The sequence below is a fragment of the Podarcis vaucheri genome, assembly GCF_965113315.1.
Source record: "Podarcis vaucheri genome assembly, chromosome: 6".
Taxonomy (NCBI): domain Eukaryota; kingdom Metazoa; phylum Chordata; class Lepidosauria; order Squamata; family Lacertidae; genus Podarcis; species Podarcis vaucheri.
The window spans coordinates 31,035,005-31,054,923 of record NC_138764.1 but is presented as its reverse complement, the minus strand read 5'-3'; positions in this window follow the sequence as shown (position 1 = coordinate 31,054,923).

Genomic DNA, 19,919 nt, shown 5'->3' with positions numbered 1-19,919 from the left:
CAGCACACAGAAACCCTGTCTACCTTCCCACTGGAGTGGTACCTATTTATCTACTTGCACTGTGATGTGCTTTCAAACTGCTAGGTTGGCAGGAGCTGGGACCGAGCAACGGGAGCTCACCCCATCGTGGGGATTTGAACTGCGACCTTCCGATTGGCAAGCCCAAGGCTCAGTGGTTTACACCACAGCGCCACCCGCGTCCCCACATGACGCAGCACACACAATTTGAATGGCAATGAACTGGAAGGGTTGCCCCCCTCAAATATTTTATTGAGGGAGCCCTCTAGGAGCTAGCTGAGAAATAGACAAAGTGGGCTTCCTTCTTCAGAGCTGAGCATTCTGGGTGAGGTGACCAGGATAATATTTTTGCAACCACTGTGGTTTGCAGCAGTGGCTGGTAAGATCTTCTTTATAAAAAAAAAAAACTTATTTTTTACAAAAAGCTGAAAGGACTCTCTTGAATTCTGACTCCATTGGTGTCAGGCCTGTCAATGAGCCTCAAACTGCAAGCTGTCTTTTTTTAAGCAGAGGTTGGGTGGCCATCTGCTATGGATGCTTTAGTTGAGATCCCTGCATTGCAGGGGGTTGGACTAGATGACCCTTTGGGTCCATCCCAACTCTATGATTCTTTTGTTCTCTCTCCAACCGTTCTTATCCAGGGAACCTGCATCCACACGTGCAGCTCCCCTAACACATTATCAGTTTCAAAGCAGAACAGAAACCCTCATGTGCAGATCGGCCTGTTCCAATCGAAATAAATGGGATGGGGAGATTTCCTGGGTAGCCATGTGTGACTCGGAGCATATTTAGATCTGCACATGAGAATGCATGTATTTTTGCCATGCATTTTTATTTTTATTTTTAGCAGCTTTGGCTTATAATTGTAATACGCACCATCCTGTCTTCCCCACTGGCAATCATTTCCAGTAAAACCAGGCACTGAATCGTATTATTGCAGATGGGAAAGAGAAAAACACACATAATCACAGCGTACCACTTATCTCCTGCTTCCTGACACTGAAGTCTCTGGAGCATGTAATAATTTACAAGGGGAGGAACAAAACAGGATCTCCCTGCTACGATGGAAGTATATGAAATGCTGAACGCTGGTAGGACTCTGTTTTTTTGCTTAACAGCGGTTTTCAAAGTGGGAGTCCGTAGGCCCCTTCAGAGTTTATGGAGATCTTCCTGCGGGTCCATTCAGCAAACCACCCATCCCGGCCAAACTTCACAATATCTTGTTGCCCAGTTCACAACCTTTCAGAGGTAGCTCATTCTAGCACAAGGGCTGCTGTAAGGGTCGTGCGGGTGTTACAACCCCAAACGACTGTAGCCTTCACAAAATCGCATGGCTGTTCCTATAAGCCGGTGGCGATCTTATTCCTCAGTTTTTATGTATGCTAAAATCCTCCAGTTCCTCAAAATTACCCCTGCAAAACAACCTACTCCCCACCCCCTGTTCATTAGGAACAGAAAAAGCTGTTGTCCAGGATTTAAGGCAGGGATCTTTTCTGGCCCTATTTGGAGAAGCTGGGGATTGAACATGGGATATTCTTTGAGAAAGTACTGTATTTTTCACCCCATAAGACGCACCGGCCCATAAGACGCACCTAGTTTTTTGGGGGGAAAATAAAGGGGAAAAAATTTATTCCCCCCCCCCCAGGTGCGCTGCGCTAATCCCGAAGCTTGGGGCATGCGGAGCTCAGGACACCCCAAGCTTCTGGGTGCCAGCAAGGTCTCCGCTAGTGTGGGAGAGCCGGGCGCCTCTCCCAGGGCTAGCGGACAGTTGCGCTAATCGTGAAGCTTGGGGCGTGCGGAGCTCAGCGCGCCCCAAGCTTCTGGGTGCCGGCAAGCAGTCCGCTAGCCTTGGGAGAGCCGCGGGGCTCTCCCAGGGCTAGCGGACCCCTGCGCTAATCCAGAAGCTTGGGGCGTGCTGAGCTCAGCGCGCCCCAAGCTTCACGATTAGCGCAACTGTCCGCTAGCCCTGGGAGAGGCGCCCGGCTCTCCCACACTAGCGGAGACCTTGCTGGCACCCAGAAGCTTGGGGTGTCCTGAGCTCCGCATGCCCCAAGCTTCGGGATTAGCGCAGCGCACCTGGGGGGGGGGGATAAATTTTTTCCCCTTTATTTTTCCCCCAAAAAACTAGGTGCCGGCAAGCAGTCCGCTAGCCTTGGGAGAGCCGCGGGGCTCTCCCAGGGCTAGCGGACCCCTGCGCTAATCCAGAAGCTTGGGGCGTGCTGAGCTCAGCGCGCCCCAAGCTTCTGCGTGCCGGCAAGCAGTCCACTAGCCCTGGGAGAGCCGCGGGGCTCTCCCAGGTCTAGCGGATCGCTGCCCTACACCAGAAGCTTGGGGCGTGCCGAGCTCAGCGCGCCCCAAGCTTCTGGGTGCGCGCAAGCAGTCCGCTAGCCCTGGGAGAGCTGGGTCTCCCACAGCTAGCGGATAGCTTCCTGAAGCCTGGAGAGTGAGAGGGGTCGGTGCGTACCGACCCCCCTCGCTCTCCAGGCTTCAGCGAAAGCCTGCATTCGCCCCATAAGACGCACGCACATTTCCCCTTCATTTTTGGAGGGGAAAAAGTGCGTCTTATAGGGCGAAAAATACGGTAAATCCAAAATTTCTCTCCTGCATGTGTGTGTGTGTGTCTGTGTGTTTGTGTGTGTGTGTGTGTGTGTGTGTGTGTGTGTGAGAGAGAGAGAGAGAGAGAGAGAGAGAGAGAGAGAGAGAGAGATCAGCCCTTAGTAGAAAAACTCAGAAGTTTCCAAACCTTCGGGTGGTCTAAACCACTGAGCCTCTTGGGCTTGCTGATCAGAAGGTCGGCGGTTCGAATCCCTGTGACAGGGTGAGCTCCCATTGCTCTGTCCCAGCTCCTGCCAACCTAGCCACTTGAAAGCATGCCAGTGCAAGTAGATAAATAGGTACCACTCCGGCGGGAAGGTAAACGGCATTTCCGTACGCTCTGGCACTCAACTCGTCAATGCCTCTGTGTGCCAGTAGCGGTTTAGTCATGCTGGCCACTTGACCCACAAAACTGTCTGTGGACAAACGTCGGCTCCCTCGGCCTGAAAGTGAGATGAGTGCCGCAACCCCAGAGTCTCCTTCAACTGGAGTCCAGGAGTCCTTTACCTTTCCTTTTACCTCTATTATGTCCCTTCATTTTATTATTTTTTATTGTTGGTAAGCTGCTCTGGGATTGTTTTTAATTCAGCATTTAATACTGTACTTAATGCATTACACTGTGTTTCATGTACTCTGTTTTCTTCTTCTCTACTGGCTCTTGACTGGTGTGTGTGTGTGTGTGTGTGTGTGGAAGAAAAGCAGCATAGAAATATAAATAAATCAAATCAATCTCATTCTCACTCTCTCACACACCAATCAGACCATGCCTACAGCTAAAATTAGGCCAGGTACAATGGCATATTTGTTCATTATGTAGACATTTGGTTGGCTTTGAAATTTGCAACAAAATGTCAGGACAAAAATGCTTGTATCACAAGTATTTTACATTTATAATCTCCCCATGTTAAATTGTATTTCCCATGAAGAGGCGGAATGAATTTTGGTTTATTTTCTGTTGGCTTTCAGATTTACCTGACAAGTGTTGGCCTTAACTGTCATCGGCCTCCTTAGGTCTAAAGACTTGCAAATACACTTGTAATCAAGGTCTGATTCATATGGCAGATTAGAAGCCTCAGTTTCTGCACCTCTTTGTGTGCTTCAGTCCATTTCCCACCCCCTCTATTATTCTGCTAATCCTTTTAGGTCAACATACCCCCCCACCCATTTTTCTTAAATCTGCTGTATGCAGTCATAGCCAGACCTTCCTCTTGCTTCCCTCCTCCCGCTTCTAACTTCTCTTCAATCATTTCTTGAAGTAGCCCTTCATTTCGGGAATGTGTTCCATCACAACTGATTTCATCTTCCTCACACTTTGCATCACTTCGTATCAACAGTTCTGCCCAGCGTTTATTCATATCCAACTCCGTTTATAAATTATTTTCCAACTCCCCATTTCACACACCTTTGGTTTCCTTTATTCCTTTTCCTCCCTGTCACCCATACTTCATATTCTTAAAGAGCGATACCTCATAGGTTTGTTTTTAAAGATAAATTTCTTTTTCACTTGTAAACCTATTTCCCCTGCCAGTAAATGTTTCTTTTTATAAAATGTACATTTCACCAGGCATTTGAAATCTTGTGAAGCCACACTATTCTGTCCACACAAACACCCCCTCTAGATTTTCTAGTGTCTGCTCAGTGCCCTGGAAAAAACAAATTCATTTTGTTGAATATGTTCTGCAGCTTTCCTTTGGCATCTGAATACTAATATACTATCCACAAAACATATTTAAATACCTATTGGCCACATCCTTTGCAGGGGCAGATGGGGTTTGTCAACCTTGGGAGGTAGACCATCTAGGAGAAGGAAAACTCTCATCCTAAACCTTCACTGCCTTGCAGGATACCTTCAGGAGAAGATAAGGCTATGGAGAAAACCCTATACAAATCCAGAATGGAGTCCCTAAGACAGTTGGGCAACTCCTGCAGTCAAACTGGTGCCCATCATATTGTTCTGCTTTCCTTTGGACCACTTCAGTGGGGCCGAGCAAGGTCTTGTCATCTGGGCAGCCCAGGACCTCCATAAGCACTGTCCAGGTTTGTGCCCCAGGGAAGCCACTTTGGTGCTGCTAACACGGTGGTTTGGCATCACCCCTGAAAGTGCATTTCATTGTGTCTCAAAACAGATGGATGCCCACGACAACAATATCTTCTGCAAATACGTTTGCTAAACACTGCACAATCAGTTCCACCACCTCTTCAGATGCTGCTTTCAGCCACAAAGTTCTGCAGAAGTTCTTGGGCTGATCCGCCTTCTCTTGCTACTGCTTTCTTACATCCCATTTGTCAGCAGTGCCCTCTGGGATCCACAGCAGAAGTTTAGTACCTTGTGAATTTCTGTTCACTAGGGATCCTGGAGGACATTGCTACCTGCACACGTTTGTGGATTTGTAGTGTAGCATTAGTCATGTCCCAGTTACCATTTCTCCCACTGTCTCCCATGTGGGAAGTTGTAGTTAAAGTCTCCAAGTCTCCAAGGGGTCTTTGTTCTCACGGTATCTCCTTTTGGGTCTGCCTTTGGGTGGCCAAGTGTTTTGTTTTCATGTCTGCTGTCATCCCCCCCCCCTTGCAGTGCATTTTTGAGTCATCCTTTTTTGCCAGTCTGGGAATGAGGGGGTGTCTCCTCCTATTCCACCTCGAAATTCTAGCAGCTCTGCCTGTTGGTTCCAGTAAGAAGTGCCAATATAGGGGCCACATTCCCCATACCAGCCTACTTGTGTCTTAAGATCTTCTGTAGAAGCCCTTTTTTCAAGTACCCTCTTTAGTGAAGGTTTCTTCAGTGGAGCCCTGACCTTCCAAAGAGTCACGTCTTGTCTTAACATTACAATATGTTGGGTGTTAGCTTCTGTTTGCCTAGGTACTTTAGATGACACTGAATTTTGCCTTACACTGTTGTTCAGCTACTACTGGCCAAAAAGGGACGTGGGTAGCCCTGTGGTCTAAACTACTGAGACTCTTGGGCTTGCTGATCAGAAGCTCGGCGGTTCAAATCCACACAATAGAGTGAGCTCCTGTTGCTCTGTCCCAACTTCTGCCAACGTAGCAGTTCAAAAGCAGTGCAAGTAGAGAAATAGGTACCACTATGGTGGGAAGGTAAATGGGGTTTCCATGCACTCTGGCACTCGTCACAGCCCTCCGTGTGCCAGTAGCGGTTTAGTCATGCTGGCCACATGACCCAGAAAGCTGTCTGTGGACAAACACCACCTCCCTCAGCCTGAAAGCAAGATGAGCGCCGCAGCCATTGGTCACCTTTGACCATCCAGGGGTCCTTTATCTTTACCTACTTTTGGCCATGATATCTGGAGCTGATAGGGGTTGGACTGGACAACATCTGGAGAGCCACTGCTTCACCAATCCTGCTATAGGTGTTATCTGTAGCAACTTTGTAGTAGTAATAGGACATCAAATAATGGAACCACATTTAGTTTGGTCCACATTTCATCATGATCAAACTATAGTTGCTGTCTATACTGGCTCCTCCTCTATGAATTTACTGGATTCTTAAACTGATTATTATTTAATCCATTTGCTGCCTTCCTGCATCTCCTCTTCTTTCCCAGGTATATCTTGTTTTATGTATCTTAAATAACATATTTGTTACCTGAGAATTTAATCAAGCAATCAATCTCCCTTCTCTCGTTCCTTTCACTTAGCTCAAATAATCTGTTTTCTCTCCCATCCTTTCCTTCGCCAGCATTCCAATCTCCCATTTTACGACCAAGTTATCTTTCCCCTTTAGTTGTTATCCTCCAGTTTGCTCACAGACATACTTAAAAGGTTTTCAAGCAAAATCTTAAGCTAATCTTTGATAGATGGAAGAGATCAAGCTTGTTAAATATCACACGGAAAGGTAGACATTTCTTATCTTGAGCAATATGCTTTAGACTTTGTTTTTTAAATACTCTTTTTCTTTTTTAAGTGTGGGACTGTTGGAAAATCAGCTGCAGGCATTCCTGGACCTCCTGTTCCTTGAGTCATTGCTGCAAAGAAAGCTGTAGGCCTCCAGAAACCCATAGCTTTCCCAGTGCCTTGCTCCACAACCACCCCTTGCCACTGTCCATTCCTGCCCTCCATAAACCCCCTGTCAAAGCATCTTTGTGCTGGTCAAAAACTCTGCTTCTCTTTTTGTTCCCGGTTTGCTCCCTGGTCCTCTGCCCTGCCATTCTTGCTTCCAGTTTGTCTCACTGAAATCATCTCCCTAGATTGTCCTTCACCTCACTTTAACCTCTCAAAGGGCTCATCCACACTTCCGTTTGCCCCACTGCTTTCCCACAGGGATACCTGAGGTTTAGCACTGAATGCCATTTGTTCCGATTCAGCACTAAAGAGTATGTTTTCTGATGGAAAATGGCAGAGCAAATGCAAAACTGCTCAGACCCATACATTGAGCTTGTCTCTTGGTCAAGCATATCAACCAAAGCACTTCAATGAAAAGGCCACATTCTACTCGGATCAAACCATACCTGACATGAGAAATCCATTATTAGCTTTTCTTCTTTCTTTCTTTCTTTCTTTCTTTCTTTCTTTCTTTCTTTCTTTCCTTCCTTCCTTCCTTCCTTCCTTCCTTCCTTCCTTCCTTCCTTCCCTCCTGCCTGCCTTCCTTCCTTCCTTCCTTCCTTCCTTTCCAGATGTAGGTCTGGGAAAATGCCAGTTTGTTTGTGCAGCAGTCCGTGTGCAGCGGTATCTAACAAAGTGCCTGTATTTTACCTCCGTAGCTTACCAACAACTTGGGTGAGGTAGATTTTGGTTGGGAGAACAGCAAACAGACAGATGGTGAAATACCTTCACCAACATGGTGAAATACCAGCACCAAGTGTGTAAAACAGATTTCCTCTTCCACATATGGGCTGATCCTAAGAAGCCCTGAGCTGACATGTGGGAATCTAGCTAAGACCTGTGAGAAGCTGGGAAACTAGCTAATCATGGAGAAAGGTTCTAAGCTAGTTAGAGTCTGTGACTTGCTGCTTTTATACTTGTTGTGTGTGTGTGTGTGTTTTAATGTGGAGGAATATCACAAAGCTGATCCTGCCACCCACCTCATAGGTAGTAGTGGTAATAGACTTCATTGTATTTTTAGCAAACCAATCATCATACAAGTTCAGGGGGCTATGATTCATTTTTAAAAATATATTTTAAATGCCCTCTGACCACCTAGTTGCATACGGAGTAATAATCCAGAGAATAAGATCATGCACTCTACAAGACACAAAGTTACAGAAAGAAGTAAAATACAAATGAGCACAATGGAACAGTCTAGTTTATACTTCTCACAATTACATAAAGTGCAGAAAGAAAATTCCTAGCTAAAAATTTGATAAGCACATACTTATCTAGATCCATTAAATTTTGAGTGCTCTTTTTTAAAAAAGACCAAAGCTGCTACAATGAATTGTGCTGTTCTAAATGTGATATACCTGTTCATCATGTGCCATTTGAAAATGGTACAGTTACTGAGGCGCTCTGCCTTGCTGTCATCCTTAACCCCTTGTGTCCTAAAGCTTTACTCTGCAGCCTGCAGGCGAAGGATTGAGCCAGTGTCAATGAGGAAGGAAATTTGGTGTACATGAACTATTCTCTCTAATAGGAGTTGCTCTCATTATTTGCAGATAACTTACTCTGTCTCTTTTTTGCCCACACCCACCACAGGAAGGGATATTGGATTAGAAATGTGGGTGGAAATCCACACAATTTGCTTGTCTATTGGAGGTCCAGAACAGAAATCACACAGTGATCTTTTTTAAAAATCGTTTTTCATTTGCCAATGTTACATAAATAATGACATTATTTACTGCCTTATTTACTCCACTGAAATTAATTGTGGGATTAATTACATAAGCTTCGTCCACAGCAGATAACTAGACAGGTAATGAAGGGGTTTAGCAGAAGCTGAACTGCAGCAGAACACAAGCAGTACTGGTTGGGATGAACCCAGGATGTGAAGGTAGTCACTGCTTCCTTATAACCCTACAATTAAAGGTAAAGGTACCCCTGCCTGTACGGGCCAGTCGTGTCCGACTCTAGGGTTGTGCACCCATCTCACTTAAGAGGCCGGGGGCCAGCGCTGTCCAGAGACACTTCTGGGTCACGTGGCCAGCGTGACGAAGCTGCTCTGGTGAGCCGGCACCAGTGCAGCACACAGAAACACCGTTTACCTTCCTGCTATAAAGCGGTACCTATTTATCTACTTGCACTTAGGGGTGCTTTCGAACTGCTAGGTGGGCAGGAGCTGGGACTGAAAAACGGGAGCTCACCCCGCCGCGGGGATTCGAACCACCGACCATACGATCGGCAAGTCCTAGGCACTGAGGTTTTACTCACAGTGCCACCCGCGTCCCATGATCCCTACAATTACACTCTTCTAATTCATAGAATCATAGAACTGTAGGGTTGGAAGGGACCTCCAGGGTCAACTAGTCAAACCCCCTGCAATACAGGAATCTTTTTGCCCAATGTAGGACTCAAATCGATGACCCTGAGATGAAGAGTCTCATGCTCTACTGACCTATCTTCACCCTTTTTCATACTACACCAATGTCTGGGAGGCACAGGGTCAGCCCACTTCTTACATGCTCTGTGGCAGAAAACTTAAGGTTGTCGTGTTTATTATTATTATTTAAAAGTGTGCACAATATGTTTTAGGGAAACCCTCCCTTTAGAAAACAAAAGCAAACCAGGACACCACAAAAGCTGAGGGGAAAAAAGGGTCACTTCTGCCTTTGTAATCCCAGACATATGACAACCCTAAGGGGATGGGATTTCTCCTAGAGAAGATTGCTCCAACCATAGCCAGCTCTTCATCTCTGTCCCCTCCACTCTGTACCTTCCTCTCCTTTTTGTGACTGTTCTTTCCTTGAGTTATGAACCAGATGTTCTGCCTTTTAGTCGTTTTTTTTAACCAAACAGAGTGGGTAACATTTGTAGAGCATTGCAGCTGGTTTCCTCTCCAGGATGGAAACATAGTTTGGCAAGTTTGCAGCAAAAGTAATATATGGATGATGGCGATTGGCTACTGCCTATGATGTAAACAAGACATCGCCATCCCAAATTCCAGGGGGGAGGGGGATAGCATTTTTTTTTAAGTTTTAAAAATGGCAATAGAGGAACTTATCCATGTCCTCCCCCCTTTTTTAAAAAAGAGAAACAGCTTGCTCAAAGTCTGGGGAGTGCAAAGACAGACGTTTAGCCTGTGGTTTGATTTCCTAGGATGCTTGTCTGTGATGCAGATTGTGAGGTCCGGAGAACACCAGGCTCACGCTGCAGGTGTGATTTGGCTTTAAATAGCACATCTGTTTTCGTTCTCAGTTGCACGGGCCGCATAGCTCAGGCATGTGTGAAAGTGAAAATACTGCGGCTGACTTTTGCTTTATAAAAGAAATCCATCAGTCCAAAGGCCTGGCCTTTATACACACAGCAGGCCACAGTTTAACAAAAAATAAAATAAAATATGGCTGTGCCAGGTTTTCCTGGGTCAATTGGCAGCACCGCTCTGTTACTCACAGGGCAGAAGGCTGTCCTTATAGTCAGTGTGGAGACCACATGAATCAGAGCAACTGATGAGTGAACAATGAAAACTTTAAAACACACTCGCATCCATCCTGCTCTGAAAAAGGCAATGATGTCACATCGGAGGACACAGCTACACACAGTGCATCTATTGGCCGCAGAAGAACCTATTTAATTATAATAAACGTGTTTGTAGATCTGTGGCATTTGTTTCTAAAACGAATACCTATGAGAACTTTTAAAAAGACAATCAGAAATAGGGGTCAAGTTCTTCCCAGGCAAGCCACCTTGTAAAATTATCCGGAATGTAATAATACCCATGTTATTGACTTAAGCACAGTTTCTTGTGACATGCTGCCGCTGACCTGTAATTTTTATCCTACATGTTGCCGGCACTATTAAAATGACACTTGTGAATGTAAATTAAGCTCACAAAGGGGACAGATTGTATGATTCTGGTTTCCCTCAGACGCCTGTAGGCTATCACAGGTTCCATATGTGAAGTAATTATGTTCACTGAAGGAAAGAATAAATGCTGTCAAATTGTGTACGGTGAAGAAAAGGCAGCTATTATATTTCAGTAGTCAGTGGAGCATTGCCACAGACACTGGCAAGATGTATCAGGAAATAAACCAGCAACAGTCCTATACTGAATACCATCTTTAAATGAATATATGCTTTTGAAGACCTAGTGCACGGTTGTTAAAAGTATGTGGGTTACTTAGCAATCTTTCCTGCTGCGGATTTTGAGTGGATGCATGCTTTTTTGATCAGAGATATCAGACTTAATTCATGGCCATTGGACAAATCCTGCTTGACATTTTCTTAACATGGGCTGAAAGAAAAACCCAACAAATAAATGTTTTTAGCTTCATCACTCCCTATAACCATATAGGCAACCTGCAAATTTCAGTTGCTTCAGAATGAAGATGCCAGGCTCTTGCCTGGAACTGGTAGATTACCCGGATCCTTTAGCAACTTCATTGATTCCTGGTGCTTAATTCAAGATGGTTGTCCTGGTATCACAAGGACTGCTTTCCACCATATGACAGACCCTCCAAGTGTCCATATTTTCCGGAGACAGTCTCACATTGATTGTAGGGTGGCCATATGTCCTCTTTTTCCAGGACACATCCTCTTTTTCCTGGGTAGAGTCGTCACAGCGTTCCATAGTTAAAAGTAGAAGTCGGCAAATGTGTCCTCTTTTTTGCTCTTCAAAATATGGCAAGCCTAATTTACAGAAGGGATGCGGGTGGCGCTGTGGGTTAAACCACTGAGCCTAGGACAGAAGGGTGGCGCTTCGAATCCCCACGACGGGGTGAGCTCCCGTTGCTCAGTCCCTGCCCCTGCCAACCTAGCAGTTCAAAAGCACATCAAAGTGCAAGTAGATAAATAGGTACCGCTCCGGCAGGAAGGTAAATCGTATTTACGTGCGCTGCTCTGGTTTGCCAGAAGCGGCTTGGTCATGCTGGCCACATGACCCAGAAGCTGTACGCCGGCTCCCTCGGCCAATAAAGCGAGATGAGCGCCGCAACCCCAGAGTCGATCACGACTGGACCTAATGGTCAGGGGTCCCTTTACCTTTAACTTTAATTTACAGAAGCCATCCCATTTTCTGATCTGATCCCATAATGTCTCACTTTTCCTCATGACATCTCTATTTCCATCAGAGAAATGTTGGAGGATATGGAGTTATGCGACCCTCAGAGCAAGGAGATAAGTAAATATACAACCTTTAGAAGACATCTGAAGGCAGCCCTGTTTAGGGAAGATTTGTTTAATGTTTAATGCTTTATTACATTTTTTGTATTTTGGAAAATGCCCAGAGTGGCTGGGGTATACATAATAAATCTATTATCAGGGCTTTTTTTCAGCTGGAACTCACCAGAAATAAGTTCTGGCCCCTCTCAGGTGGGCACAGGAGGCATTCATGGTAGGTTCTGGCACCTCTTTTCCCGGAAAAATAGCACTGATGCTGATGATTGAATAGGAAATCCCTATTTCCATTGGATAAATGTTGGATGGTACGATAAGCCTGCCTGAGTACTTTGCCTCACTTCTCCTGAGATCTTGCTATGCACGCATGTCACCAGTTTTTTTATCTCCAGATGGGCAACAAAAGCAAGACCTTTTGCCTGGGACATGCATAATCTCCAAACGCCTCCGAAGACACTGTATTTTTAGATGAGCAATGAAAAATGGTTTCAAGCAGCCCTTTCCATATTACTGATTTTCTGAAAAGAATGTGCTGTTGCTTTTAACTTTGTTGTAAGCTCTTACTTATTGTTGCTGATTGCCGCATTATTATTTCTAAGTAGATTTAGTTATACTACTATATAGAAAGGGAACACAGAAGTGCCAGAAATCAGTGAATAAAATGAGCAATACAACACGCAGGTCTCCACCAGAAGTTCTGGAGAGATGTGGTCCCTTGTAACGCAGAGAACAGCAAATGAGGAAAATATGTGACAGAGACTGGCCAGGATGAAACACAGGCATGATCCCAAGGTGAAAATGGTGGGCAGTCAGGCAAGCAGGTAGATGAACTAGAGGAACAGGTGAGGCCCAGAGGAGCCAACTTGGGTCCCAGGTTATGGGTGCCCAGTGCATGTGACGTCATGATGTCACATGTGACATGACATCATGATGGCACCAGGTCAGGTTTTGAGACCTCCCAAGGCCTCGGAAAGGCCTCAGAGATGCTCTCCAAGGCCTTGCGAGACCTCAGAAGTTGTGTTAGCACCTGCGGTATGGGTGCTAAGAACCCACAACATTTTTTTGTGGGTGTTCAGGCACCCAGAGCCACCTATAGTTGGCACCCCTGGTGAGGCCTACAGCCAGATTTTTTATTTTCTAAACTCAGAAAGTGGAAGGAACACAGGGAATTTGTACAGAGGTGCAAGCCTCTGTGAAGCTTCTGAAGTGTTTACGGACATCCAGTCTGACTTCCCAGATGATTTCAGAGAATCAGTTTTCCCTCCTTTTGTGTGTGTGTGTTTAGTCAATCTTTATTGAGTTAAAATGAATACATCCATACAGTATTTGCCATTACAAGCTTACAACATAAGAAAGAAAGAAAAGAAAAACGCAAGATAAGGACAAGTGTATAAAAATCGGGGGGGGGGGAGAGAAAACATACGTAATTATGGAATTCCTCAACATTAAGTATTTTGTTAATGCAATGATTATTCACACAATTAGAAATAAAAAGTGCTGCAAACATTTAAAAAGACTTCCAAGTATTCTCATTGTACTTTATCTGTTATATACATTATACCGCACAGTTACCTGTTTCTTGTAATTTTTCATTATACCTCGGTTACCTTTTAGTTTTTCCTCCTTGCGTTGACATTTTCAGTTGCCAAGTGCTAAAAAATGACATAGAACCATAGCATTGTAGAGTTGGAAGGGACCACGAGGGTCATGTCGTCTAACCCCCTGCAATGTTGCCCAACATGGGGCTCGAACCCACAACCCTCAAAATTAAGAGTCTCATGCTCTACCAAATGAGCTATCCCAGCTGACATGGAACTCCTTTGTTTGAGGGTTCCAACAAGCAGTAGACCCTGCAAAGAGATCCCGTAGTCTCTAGGGTGCCCTTACAGGGGCCATAGGATTTCAGGGCCCATGTGATCAAAGCTGCCATGTGGTCAAATGTTTGGAAAGTTACTTATGTTCCGTTCCGTTCCTCCAAGTATTTCTGTCATTATTTGTTTTGATGTAAGATGTCCTCAGCTTTCTTTTCTTTAGAAAATTATTCGCACAAAATAGAACCCAGAGTGAAATTTCAGAGTGTGGCTATATGATTATAGCCATAAACCAGAAATGGCGATGAAAAAACCCCCATATAGTTTAGGAGAAAGGCAAATTCTCTCCCCCACTTCATTGTATAGTATTTGCTTTCGGTGAACAGGCAGGTTTCATCTGTGGCTTGTCAGTATTAATCCTGGACACTGCATCTCTGCATTATTATTGTTATTATTATTATTATTATTAAAAACAACCACCAAACTTGGGCAGCATCTTCTTAACAACAAAAGCTTCTCCTCCATGCCTCTTAGCTCTACCTACAGCATCCACCTGTCAGCTGCTGTCAGAGAATCTGTTATTAGTACTGCTGAGGGTACCAGAAGCAGATGTTCCGGCCAGCAGGATTTACTGCTGTAATGTTTAGTACACACACAGGAATCTGGCAGGTTGGAGAGAATGCACATTGCACAACACAACCACAGTTATTAACTGCTTTGGGGCTGAATTTAGACAAAACCTCAGAACATCACCTGCCCTTTCATCCTCACTCCGTGAAAAATATAGGCAGGTTCCTTTTCACTCTCATTTGCTCCCAATGTAGCCGAGAGCTTTGAAGAGAGAAGGGTTGTTGGGAAACTTCCTAGGATGAATATAAACCTTAGCATAAGAATATAAAAAAACCTCTGGATCAGTCCAAGAGTCCATTCACTAGACCTTGTTTGGATAATATGACAATATTTGGAATGAGTTTATACAAAATGTTTGGAATGAGTTTATACAAAACGTGGTAGGCTATTAACATTTACATATGTATTAGGATAATAATATCATACTTAGAAAAGAATGTATGGATTAGGGCAGTGCTTTTTTCTAAAAAAATGTTTAGGGGTACTCTCATTTTCCTACTCATATTGAAATACTGCACCTCAATGAGGCCAAACTTAGATTCATAAAATGTTTGGGGGGGTGCGTACCCCTGGGTCCCCCCCCAGAAAAAAGCACTGGATTAGGATATTTTTCATATTTATTCACTTTTTTTCTCTATGTATTTTTGTTTCTTTTTCCTTTTTTGTTTTCTTATTTGAAGGTTTTTCAATATAGTAATAATATCAAAAAAGAGTCCATTCAGTCCAACATATGGTGTCTTAACAGTATGATGTTTCCGAGAAACTAATAAGCAACTGATATTTAGAGGCAGGCAAGAGGTAGAGGTAACCACAACAAAGTGGGGTTGAGATTATTATGATCAAATATGCATGTGCCTATAGCTAAACACAGGTAGTGCAGAATGGTGCATACCTACATTAATTTAACAACAGCCATTCCAGCTTACATTGCTGTACTTAGATAGAGATCTGTGCTGCAGAACAGGAAAGGTCTGTGCTATTCAGTATAGGGATATTATTAATTGCATCTAATGCACACACATTATCTGGAACTCTGTATTTGCTTTTGGGAGCATGTTACTCGAGCTTCCGATGAGGCAAGATTTCAAGCATCCCATGTAGTACGTCTGTAGCAGCTGTAGGATTTACAAACATCTGCGAAGTCCAGAAGGAAGCGCTCTTGGTGGCTTGACCAGTATCCTGCATCACATCATATCAAAGCATCTGTAAAATTTCTGTTGGGCATGCACAGATGGTCACCTTGGCACGTTACCAGGATCCTTCTCCTACTCATACCATACGATGATTCTTTTTTCATGGTTCACCCTGCAGTGTTAATGAAAAGCAAGGGAGCTTTTATGTTCCCAGCCCTCCAACGGAGGTTGCCATGTGTGTAAAAAATATTCAAGTAAAAAAGTACGGGGAAATGAAAGAAACCTGCAAATTCGAACCATAGGACCTGTGCAAACAAGTATTTCATAAAGTTTATAGTGTTTTATTAGTTTTACTGACAGTAAAGTTTGGCTCGAAACTAGGTTATAAAGGGAGGGGGAGCATTTATTCACCAGGCTCTGCCAGCATTGCGGATTAAAAATGTTCAAAAGAAAAGCACTAACAAAGGAAACAAATCTTCTGAATTACACCTTGTCTTGCCTTTAGAAGTTTCAAGCAAGCTTTCTAAATAAATCCTTAATAGCTGCTTTTAGTTTGTCATTCTTCCCCAGTCAAACATTTGTTAGCATATGCAAGTAGGTGGTTCGCTTGTTTAGAGCCTTGATGTAACCAGGTGGAATGCAAAGCTCAAATATTGGATTGCTTGACAGATTGTTCTGTAGTGAAGGTGGAATCCTCTTCCAGGTCAAAAAGCAAGGGACCTCGCTTCCCTGTGTTGTAAAAAAAAACAACTCTGAAAAGCCTGAATTACTGAAGTAATGTTGGGCCATTTGTGTGGCAAGGATCCGGACCCCTTAGCTCCCCCCAAAATAAATACACCACACAAATATATTGGGTTAATGGGATAAATAAGGCCACAACTTTATTGGTTACAGATGTGAGCGGTTTGGTTTAGGCAATTGGGTGGAGCAAGATTATATCCTGACTCCTGACCGACTGCAGGAAGTCCCTTAAGGGTCAACCATCGGAAGGGGGAGCCCTATGATAGACATCAATTAAGAGCTCCCCCAGGGTCACCACTGAGGTTGTGGCATGGCCCTAGCCCAGGTCCAGGCTTCGGACAGGAACTAAAAGGGGGAGCTAACTTCCCTGAAAATAGTATCACCCTGTGAAAAACAGGGACATATTTCCTGCTGCTTTTGAGGGGAGGCTGGGAGGATTTGTCTGAAAGGTGGCTGTTGCTTAACTTTACTGGGTTTTGTCAGAAAATGTAGGAAGCCTTGTACTTCTTCTGAACAGCCAGACTTCCTGAAACGCAGAGAAAAAGCATGGAAAAAGGCAAAACACAAAGGCTATGTTGTAAGGTTTAGAGGCAACTTAATCCGAAAAAAATTGAATAAATTTCCTTCCCCACCCAGACTCCAAAGTTTTGTTTTTTTAAGGGGGTCATTTCACCTCCATTAACCCAACAAATGATTTAAAAAGAGAAATGTTCTGCTCAGCCCTCAGCTTTCATTGGTTCATGTGGCCAAAAAACAGCTGTTTTCATATGCAAACACATCCTGAAATACAGGGCCCTGTAGATAAAATGGATTGTATACACTTTGGGTAGATCTAGACACTTTGGGAATGGTATAAATATGTAAGAAATTAGATTGTTATAACAAAAGAAAGAAATTTCTATGGAAAACAGTGTTTTAAAATTTCCTGCTCTCTGGCACCATCTGGTGTTGCATGTTTATACCGCATTCAGATCGCTCTTTCTTTACTTACGTACCTGAGCCCTTAGTATATAAATTAGCCCCTCAGTAACTCTTAGGAATTTAAATAGGTCTTACATGACTAACGGACATAGGTGCCAACTCCTAGGGGCCGAGCGGTCTTTGTCCCCTCCCCATAAAATATTTTTAACACCCAATGAAATATTTGAGGGGCCCAAGCCCCCCAGTTAATGGACATTGCCATTAAAATGGTGCCTGTGTACCATGTCATGTGATCAATTATGTGAGGCACGACTGCCCCCCTCCCCCATATTTTATTCAAGTTAAGGGAGTGATCCTGGACACAAGAAGCTGATGTAAAGCAAGCCAGTATAAATGAAGCCAGCGTAGGTTGCACTGGCAGAGGGGAAGCAAGCCTTCAAAATACTATTCTATGCTGGGTTGCCTGGTCACATAACCAAGCCAAACCAGGTTGGGATCCAGCCTAATTCCCCTTCTTTGGTCCTGCCCCCCCCCCACTACATGCCTGGAACACCACTGGTGGGCGGACTTACGCCTGTTAGAATTCCTGATCTATGATTGCAGTCATAGGATTGTTGTCTTTCACATGACATGATATGTTTTGACTCCACAGAGTGAAGTGACGAAGACAGGATGTTTGTGTTACTGTGTTCCCTAACTATTGTCCTTTGTTTCCCCCCTCTTTGCTGTTTGATGCTAGAGAGAGAGAGAGCCATGTTGCAGTGCTCCATGTGTGTTTATATGCAAATAAAGTAGATTAGCCAAAATGCTGAGTTGCTGGGGTTCTGCCATGCAAGGTGCGCAAATTCTGCGGATCCCTAAGTGTGCCGATGTCTGTTGGCATCGGTCGCTGTGATGTTCGGGCTGAAGAAAGCCAGTCGGGCATGTGTCTCTGCCAGGGTCCTACTCGAGTGTAGGCTGAACTCCTGACAACGCCATCCTTGACTCAGTCATAATGAGAAGCTATGTCTGTATATCTTCGGCTGTGCTGGGGTCAGGGTCTGAGTGTGGCTGAGCCAGGAATGAGCCAACTGATGTCCCACGACATCCTCAGCTGCTGCCCTGGTGGACCTGGCCATAGGACTGCCCTCTAACCCATAGCTTCTGCTGCCGGTCTCCACCTAACCCAACTCAAATAATTCCATCGTGCAGAATATAGCTTGCAGTAGATCATGGATGAACAGATGGCCAAATGCCATATTGTCTTTCAATCAAGTGTTAACATTCTACAAGGCACTTTCCACTTTGCAGAGGGTTGTTATTATGGTCGCTATTGTTATCACTATTATTTCCCCCCAACCTTAGAATGAAATCAATTGTCATTTCCCAGCGAGCGAAAGCGGTTAAACAATTGCTTGCGAGGCGGTTTGTGTGCCACGGCTTTGTGGAGGCGGAATGTAATGTAAAAATGAGAGGGGCTTTCTAGTTCACAGCACTGACAGCAACCGTAATGTACGACTCTTTTGAATGCACTGTGGCAGAAGCAGAGTGAAGATCATCTAGCGTTATTTGCCGGAGAAATTGTTACATGCAGAAAAAAGTAACAGAAGAATGAAAAACTGTAGAATTAAGGAGAAGGTGGAAAAGCAGGCAGAGATGCGCTTTGCCGTTGCAAATTTTTTAATGGGAATTGGTAGGGTAATGTTGTGTAAAGGTAATATACGAGGATATATTAATAACAAAACTCAACTCACCATGTTAACTGACCTTTACATATCACTGTCCCTTTTAGTTTACAAAAAAAGGCATTTATTCCATGAAAGGAAGGTTCCATTCAATACTTTTCCATATCCGGTAGGCTAAAATATATGCTAAATTGACATTTAGAATAATCGCAGAACTCCCCTTTTTTCAAAAAATAAAATAAAATAAAATGGGGGGAATGATAAATTGAACTATTTCCATATGATTTAAATTTGAGATTCTGAAAATGCTTTTGGGAAACCATTTAAAATAATAGCCAGATATTCGGTGGACATTCAGGTTATCTGGTAATGATAATAGGACCTTTTTCAATGACTGAGTAATTACTTTCTCACTGTGCTCAGGGTGAGTTTGAACTATCTGTCTTGTTCACAATTTAAACCTGCAGTGTATGAGCAAAGGGGCATTCAGCCTGACATTTTACATTCCAAGCTAGCTTCCTATAAGAGAAGAGAAACTGCTTGCCGTTCTGTATTTCTAATCTTTGAAATAACAAAAAAAAGAGGGGGGGATCAGCACCAAAAATACTCCAAAGTATATGATGGTGGCGGAAGATCTGCGGTAAATGCATGCATATTAATATATTGCTATGTGTCCATGTGTGGATCAACTGTCAGCTAATGTTTATAGAGAATTTCATAGCAGGGCAAGAGGGAATAATTAAAACGAGGGTTCTTCCAGCAGAATAAATACGCATGGGCTATTCAGTTCATTTGTAAGTCAGTCGTTGAATACCTTCTTTCCATAAAAAAACACAACAACCCCAAAACACAGTCTACTGCTCTAATGATCAGAGATGTCAGCTCCATGTTGACGGTCTGATAGGCTGAATTGTCGACAGGGTGAAGGAGCACAGCAAGAGGACAGGAATGGGGATGGCAGCGCAGGCTGGTGAATTGCTTGAGGGAATGAGCCATCGCAAGTCAAACACCAGAGACAGAACTCTCCTATCACCTCACCTCAAACACAGTGGAGGCAATTCACTCCCCCCCCCCCTTTCAGGCCAGCTGCACTCATGTCACAAATGAGGTGGCAGAGGCCTGAGGTGGTAGAATGAAGGACTGTAGCGCTTTAGACGTCAACCAGGAGATCACATTTTTTTAGAATA